A 7,599-nucleotide genomic window follows, 5' to 3' on the forward strand; every position below is an offset into this window, starting at 1 on the left:
AGTATCTCACTATGGGGTTTTTTTGTTTGTTTGTTTGTTTGTTTTTCAAAAAAACCTTCACATCACTTTATTTCAACCTTTACTCAAAAATGTAAAAAGTATAAAAAATGTGTAGTCCTGGGCTTCAGATGCTGACCTTCGATCTCATAGGCAAGTGGGGCAAAAATGGTCAGAGTAGAAGTTCAGAGTTCCTACCACTCCAAGGGGACTAGGGCCTGCCCCCCTGCTTCTTGGCAGGCAGGGTGAGACACAACTCAGCCTCCTCCTCTGCACTCCCTTCTTCTCCACTCTCTCCTTCCTCAGAAACGTCATTGCTTATAGTAACAATCTGGGACTACCCTCTGATTGGCACAGGGCCAGAACCTGACTTCAGACAGAAGGTTACAGGTGGCTGGAGCTGGAAGTCATCCAAACTAAGCATGAGTTGGCAGGACAACTTGAGGTTAGCCACAGGGACTGCAATCTCCTGGTGGTCATGGTTCCTGGCCATGACTTCTACTACGTTACACTCCTCTTTGGCCCCCTCGGTGAGGCAGAGCATGGTCAAAGCCAACATAGTGCTCCACATCATCCTATTTCTCTACCTTGAAGGTGAAAGAGCAGGTGTGGCTGGAGAGCTCACAGCTGAAGGAAAAACTGTCCACAGTGACCAGAGCCGGGACTCGCAGACCAACCCCCACCGTCCCCAGGGCTCCGTGCTCCTGATTCAAGAAGGTTAAGGCGGCAGCTGCGCCAGTGGCCATGCTACAATCTCACTGCAGTTTTGATTTACATTTCCCTAGTGACTAATGATGGTAAGCATGTGCTCGTTGGCCATTTGTATATCTTTTCTGGGTAAATGTCTATTCAATCCTTTGCCCCTGTTTTAATTCATTTAATTGGCTTTTTTGTTGTTGTTGTTAAATTGTAAGTGTTCTTTATTTACTCTGGGCACAAGTCCCTATCAGATATATTATTTGCAAATATTTTTCCCCTTATGTGTGTTGTCTTTTCATTTTCTTAATAGCATCTGTTGAAGCACGAAAGTTTTTAATTTTGACGAAGTCTAATTATTTTTTTCTTTAATTGCTTATGCTTTTGGTGTGATATCTAAGAAGACTTTGCCTACTCAAGGTTTTACTCCTTTGTTTTCTTCCAAGAGTTTTATAGTTTTTGCTCTTAAATTTAGGTCTATGATCCCTTTTGAATTAATTTTTGTATATTGTGTAACATAGGGGTCTAACTGTGATTTTTTTTTTTTTTGTATGTGGATGTCTAGTTGACTCAGCACCATTTGTTGAAAAGACTATTCTGTCTCTCACTGAATTGTCTTGGCACTCTTGTCAAAAGTCAATTAACCACGAAATCATACTCATCTGTGATTTCTAATATACAACTTAGAGCCCTGAACTTTGAAATTTCCTAGTTGGAATTCAGACTTCCATCAAATTTAACCTGACTTGATCTTTTAAGTCTGCCACTAGTGTACTGTACTGATCCTTTATACCACCAAGCTCTGGGACTCCCCCACATTTACTCCTCTCCATCCCCAAAGTTTTATGTCTCTCTCTGGTGTGTATGTGGAGAAAAGGAGCAGAGGTGGATGAACTCTGGTGGGGTATTAAGGTTTAAATATGGTTTTCAAGTATAGCAAATGGGTAGAGGGCTAAGCAGGAAATATTCATAGAATTAAAATAAAAATGTGTACACCATGAATGAGAATAGTTGGAGACTTCACTAACCTATGTTTAATAATTGTCACGTAGAGCATTTGTTGAGATGAAATGATTACTCTGAGTCCAATAATTTGGAACAAAAAGAGGCCCGAACAGGCTGCACCACCAGGGACTGCCGAGAAGTGCAGGCGTGGAAGTGAAGCCCAGAGTCCGGGTGGACTCTTGATTTTATTTTCTTAGAATGTACAGTCTGCGGATGCAAAGAAAAAACAACTCAAGAAAGCAAGCACGTGAGGGGCAGCGAGGAACTGTGTACATGACTATCAGTATGGGTCCTAGTGAGCATTAACTAGGGGGCTGCAGGAGACGGGAAAGCCAACCTCAGTAGGCCTAACTATCTTATCCACCATCATTGCTGTTTTCAGCATGTACTGTTTTCAGTATGGAATGATGGGGGAATGGTTGGCTTTTGTCATAGGCATACAGCTTTTGACATATATGTGTGTTCCTGTTATTATTGTTTTTTTTACCCACTGAGGTCTTGCTTTCCCACAAATAATGGCTAGAAAAAGTAGATCAACAAGAAAGTGGAAGATATGAACAACACTATGAACCAACTAGAAAAAGCATCTTTAGATCATTCCATGTAATGACAGTACAATGCCCATTCTTTTGAAGTGCACATAGAACACTCTCCAGGATAGACCATATGCAAGGTCATATAACAAGACTCAATAAATTTAAAAGGACTGAAGTCATACAAAATATGTTCTCTGACCACAAAGGAATGAAGTTAGAAACCAACAACAAAAAGAATCTGTGAAACTCACAAATATGTGGAAATCAACTAACACACTTCTAAATAACAAATGGATCAAAGAAGAAATCACAAAGGAAATCAGAAAATACTTTGAGATGAATGAAAGTGAAGATACAATATACCAAAACTTATAGGATACACTGAAAGCCCTGACTAAAGAGAAATTTATAGCTCTGAACACCTATATAAAAAAGATCTCAGATCAGTAACCTCACCTTCCACCTTAAGGATCTAGAAAAAAAAAGGCAAACTAAACCCAAAGGAAGCAGAAGGAAGGAAATAATATAGATTAGAGACAACATTAATGAAATAGAAAATACAAAACCAATAGAGATAATCAACAAGACCAAAAGTTGGTTGTTAAGAAAGATCAACAAAATGGACAAGCTTTTAACCAGACTGACCAATGGAAAAAGAGAGAAGACTCAAATTACTAAACCAGGTATGAAGAAGAGAATGCTACTTCCAATCTTCCAGCAATAAAAAAATATTATGAGCAAATATTATGAACAACTGTATACCAACAAATTAGATAGCATAGATGAAATGGAAAAATTCCTAGAACATCAATCAAGATAATGTAACATACTGATAGAATAATGGACAAAAACCACATGATCATTTCAATAAATGCAGAAAAAACATTTGATAAAATACACATCTTCGTGATAACAAGTCTCAACAAACTAGAAGTAGAAGGGAACTTCCTCTTTCTGATAAAGGGCATCCACAAAAAATTTGCAGCTAACATCCTACTTAATACTGAATGCTTTCTCCTTAAGATCAGAAACAAAACAAGGATATCTACTCTACCTACTTCCTTTGAACATTGTATTGGAGGGTCTAGTCATGGCAATTACATAAGAAAAAAAGAAATAAAAGGCATCTAGATTAGAAAGGAAGAAGTAAAACCATTTCTATTTTTACATGAACTGATCTTGTATATATAAAATACTAAGGATTACATACACAAAAAACTATTAGAATGAAGAAGTTCAGTAAAGTTACCAGGTACAAGATCAATATACATAAATTAATTATATTTTTATATGTCAACAATGAACCAAAAGAATATCAAAAAGAATAAATACCTAGAAATAAATTTAACAAAAAAGTGCAAAATTTATACTCTGAAAGCTACAAAATAGTGCTGAAGGAAAGGAAAGAAAATATAAATAAATGGAAAGTCATCCTGTGTTCATAATTCGAAAGGCTTAATATTGTTATATGGAGATACTCCCCAAGTTGATCTATAGATTTAATGCAATCCCTATGAAAATTCAAGCTGGCTTCTTTGCAGAAATTTATAAGCTAATCCTAAAATTCGTTTGGAAATTCAAGGTTCTCATAAAAGTCTAAACAATATTTAAAAAGAACAAAATTGAAGGACTCATTCTTTCTGATTTCACAATTTACCACAGATGTAGCTTGAAAGAAGTTGCTGTGGCCGATGTCAAAGAGGTTACTGCCTATGTTCTCCTCTAGGATTTTGATGGATTCCTGTCTCACATTGAGGTCTTTCATCCATTTTGAGTTTATCTTTGTGTATGGTGTTAGAGAATGGTTGAGTTTCATTCTTCTGTATATAGCTGTCCAATTTTCCCAGCACCATTTATTGAAGAGACAGTCTTTTTTCCATCGCATATTTTTTTCCTGCTTTGTCGAAGATTATTTGACCATAGAATTGAGGGTCCACATCTGGGTTCTCTATTCTGTTCCATTGGTCCATATGTCTGTTTTTGTGCCAGTACTATGCTGTCTTGGTGATCACCGCTTTGTAATATAGCTTGAAATCGGGCAAAGTGATGTCCCCAGCTTTGTTTTTCTTTTTCAACATTTCCTTGGTGATTCAGGGTCTTTTCTGATTCCATACAAATTTTAGGATTGTTTGTTCTAGCACTTTGAAAAATGTCATTGGAATTTTGATCGGGATGGCATTGAAGGTATAGATTGCTTTGGGTAGCATAGACCTTTTAACAATGTTTATTCTTCTGATCCATGAGCATGGAATATTTTTCTATCTTATTGTGTCTTCTTCAATTTTTTTTATGAGTGTTCTGTAGTTCCTAGAGTATAGATCCTTTACCTCTTTGGTTAGGTTTATTCCCCGAGGTATCTTATGGTTTTTGGTGCTATTGTAACTGGAATTGTTTCTCTAATTTCTCTTTCTACAGTTGCACTGTTAGTGTATAAGAAAGCATCTCCAGAGGCTAGTGAAACAGCTTCTTCTCCGAGAGAACACCAAATGGTGGATGATGCCAGTGCTGTGGGAGGGCCCGGGGGCCCTGGAATGGGAAGCCTTGACAGCTTCCATGGAGGCTTTGGCAGGGGCATCCGGGGCCGCAGTCATGGCCGTGGTCGGGCCAGGGTCAAGGCCGTGGAGCTCGCGGAGGTAAGGCTGAGGACAAGGAGTGGATCCCGGTCACCAAGCTGGGCCGCCTGGTCAAGGACATGAAGATCAAGTCCCTGGAGGAGATCTATCTCTTCTCTCTGCCTATCAAGGAATCTGAGATCATTGATTTCTTCCTGGGAGCATCTCTCAAGGACGAGGTTCTGAAGATCATGCCTGTGCAAAAGCAGACCTCTGCTGGCCAGCGGACCAGGTTCAAGGCATTTGTTGCCATGGGAGATTACAATGGACACGTTGGCCTGGATGTCAAGTGCTCCAAGGAGGTCACCACTGCCATCCGTGGGACCATGACCCTGGCCAAGCTTTCCATCATCCCCGTGAGGTGAGGCTACTGGGGGAACAAGATCGGCAAGCCCCACACTGTCCCATGCAAGGTGACTGGCCACTGTGGCTCTGTGCTGGTGTGTCTCATCCCCGCCCTCAGAGGCACTGGCATTGTTTCAGCCCCTGTGCCCAAGAAGCTACTGATGATGGCCGGTATCGAGGACTGCTACACCTCGGCCAGAGGCTGCACTGCCACCCTGGGGAAATTTGCTAAGGCTACTTTTGATGCCATCTCCAAGACCTATAGCTATCTCACCCCTGACCTCTGGAAGGAGACAGTGTTCACCAAGTCTCCATATCAGGAATTCACTGACCATCTTATGAAGATCCACACCAGAGTCTCCATGCAGAGGACCCAGGTTCCAGCTGTGGCCACCACCTAGTTTTATACAAGAAAAATAAAGTGAACTAAAGCTTGTTAAAAAAAAAAAAGGCTAGTGAAACAAAAGCAAAAATGAACTTTTGGGACTTCATCAAAATAAAAAGCTTCTGCACAGCAAAGGAAACAGTCAACAAAACAAAGAGGCAACCCACAGAATGGAAGATATTTGCAAATGACACTACAGACAAGGGGCTGGTATCCAAGATTTATAAAGAACTTCTCAAACTCAACACCCAAAAAACAAATAATCAAGTCAAAAAATGGGTAGAAGACATGACCAGACACTTCTCCAAAGAAGACATACAAATGGCTAACAGACACATGAAAAAATGTTCATCATCATTAGCCATCAGGGAAATTCAAATCAAAGCCACACTGTGATACCACCTTACACCAGTCAGAATGGCAAAAATGGACAAGGCAGGGAACAACAAATGTTGGAGAGGTTGTGGAGAAAGGGGAACCCTCTTACGCTGTTGGTGGGAATGCAAGTTGGTACAGCCACTCTGGAAAACAGTGTGGAGGTGTCTCAGAAAATTAAAAATAGAGCTACCCTATGACCCAGCAATTGCACTACTGGGTATTTACCCCAAAGACACAGATGTAGTGAAAAGAAGGGCCATATGCACCCCAGTGTTTATAGCAGCAATGTTTGCAATAGCCAAACTGTGGGAAAGAGCCGAGATGCCCTTCAACAGATGAATGGATCAAGAAGATGTGGTCCATATATACAATGGGATATTACTCAGCCGTCAGAAAGGATGAATACCCAACTTTTACATCAACATGGATGGGACTGGAGGAGATTATGCTAAGTGAAATAAGTCAAGCAGAGAAAGTCAATTATCATCTGGTTTCACTTATTTGTGGAACATAAGGAACAGCATGGAGGACATTAGGAGAAGGAAGGGAAAAATGAAGGGGGGGAATTGGAGGGAGAGATGAACCACGAGAGACTATGGACTCTGAGAAACAAACTGAGGGTTTTAGAGGGGAGGGGGGTCAGGGGATGGCTTAGCCGGGTGATGGGTATTAAGGAGGGCACGTACTGCATGGAGCACTGGGGATTGTATGAAAACAATGAATCGTGGATCACTGCATCGAAAACTGGTGATGTATGATGACTAACATAACATAATAAAATAAAATAAAAATAAATCTTACCACAAAGATACAGTAATCAAAATAGTGTAATACCAGTGTGAAGATAGACATATAGATCAATGGAATAGAATTGGAGTCCATAAATATTGCCTCACATTTATAGTCAATTGATTTTCAAGAAAGGTGCCAAGTTAATTACATAGGGAAATAATAGTCTTCAGCACATGGTGCTGAAACAACTGGGTATCCACATGAAAAATAAAAAAGATATTAGACCACTACCTCACACCATACACAAAAATTAAATCAAAATGTGTCATTAACTTAAATATAAAAACTAAAACTATAAGGCACTTAGAAGAAATATAGGAGTAAGTCATCATGATCTTGGATTAGGCAAAGACTTCTTAGATATGACACCAAAAGCATGAGGGCAACAATAAGAAAAATAGATTAATTAGACTTCTTCAAAAGTAAAAGCTTTTGTGCTTCAAAGGACATGATCAAGAAAGTGAAAAGACAACTCACTGAATTGGAGAAAATATTTGCAAATCATATTATCTGATAAGGGACTTGCACCTAGAATATATAAAGAACTCTTATAATTCAATAATAAAAAGACAAGTAATCCAGTTAAAATGTGTACAAGGAAGATATTTCTGATATATCTGATACATATTTCTGATATATCTTTCTTTTTTTAAAAGATTATTTATTTTATTTGACAGAGAAAGAGGGAGAGAGAGCATGAACGAGCAGGGGGAGCGACAGGCAGAAGGAGAGCGAGAAGCAGGTTCCCTGCTGAGTGGAGAGCCTGGCATGGGGCTCAATCCCAGGACCCTGGGATCATGACCTGAGCCAAAGGCAGACACTTAACCAACTGAAACCACCCAGGTGCCCTGAT

At 39.6% G+C, this 7,599-nt stretch overlaps 2 pseudogenes; one reads left to right on the forward strand and one right to left on the reverse strand.

Moving 5' to 3' along the window:
* Nucleotides 1-208: 208 nt before the first annotated feature.
* LOC113931540 lies at nucleotides 209-743 on the reverse strand (annotated as a pseudogene).
* A 3,977-nt stretch (nucleotides 744-4,720) lies between these two features.
* On the forward strand, nucleotides 4,721-5,592 carry LOC113930901 (annotated as a pseudogene).
* Nucleotides 5,593-7,599: the final 2,007 nt, after the last annotated feature.

Source organism: Zalophus californianus, chromosome X (assembly GCF_009762305.2).
Source record: "Zalophus californianus isolate mZalCal1 chromosome X, mZalCal1.pri.v2, whole genome shotgun sequence".
In the NCBI taxonomy this organism is placed as follows: Eukaryota; Metazoa; Chordata; class Mammalia; order Carnivora; family Otariidae; genus Zalophus; species Zalophus californianus.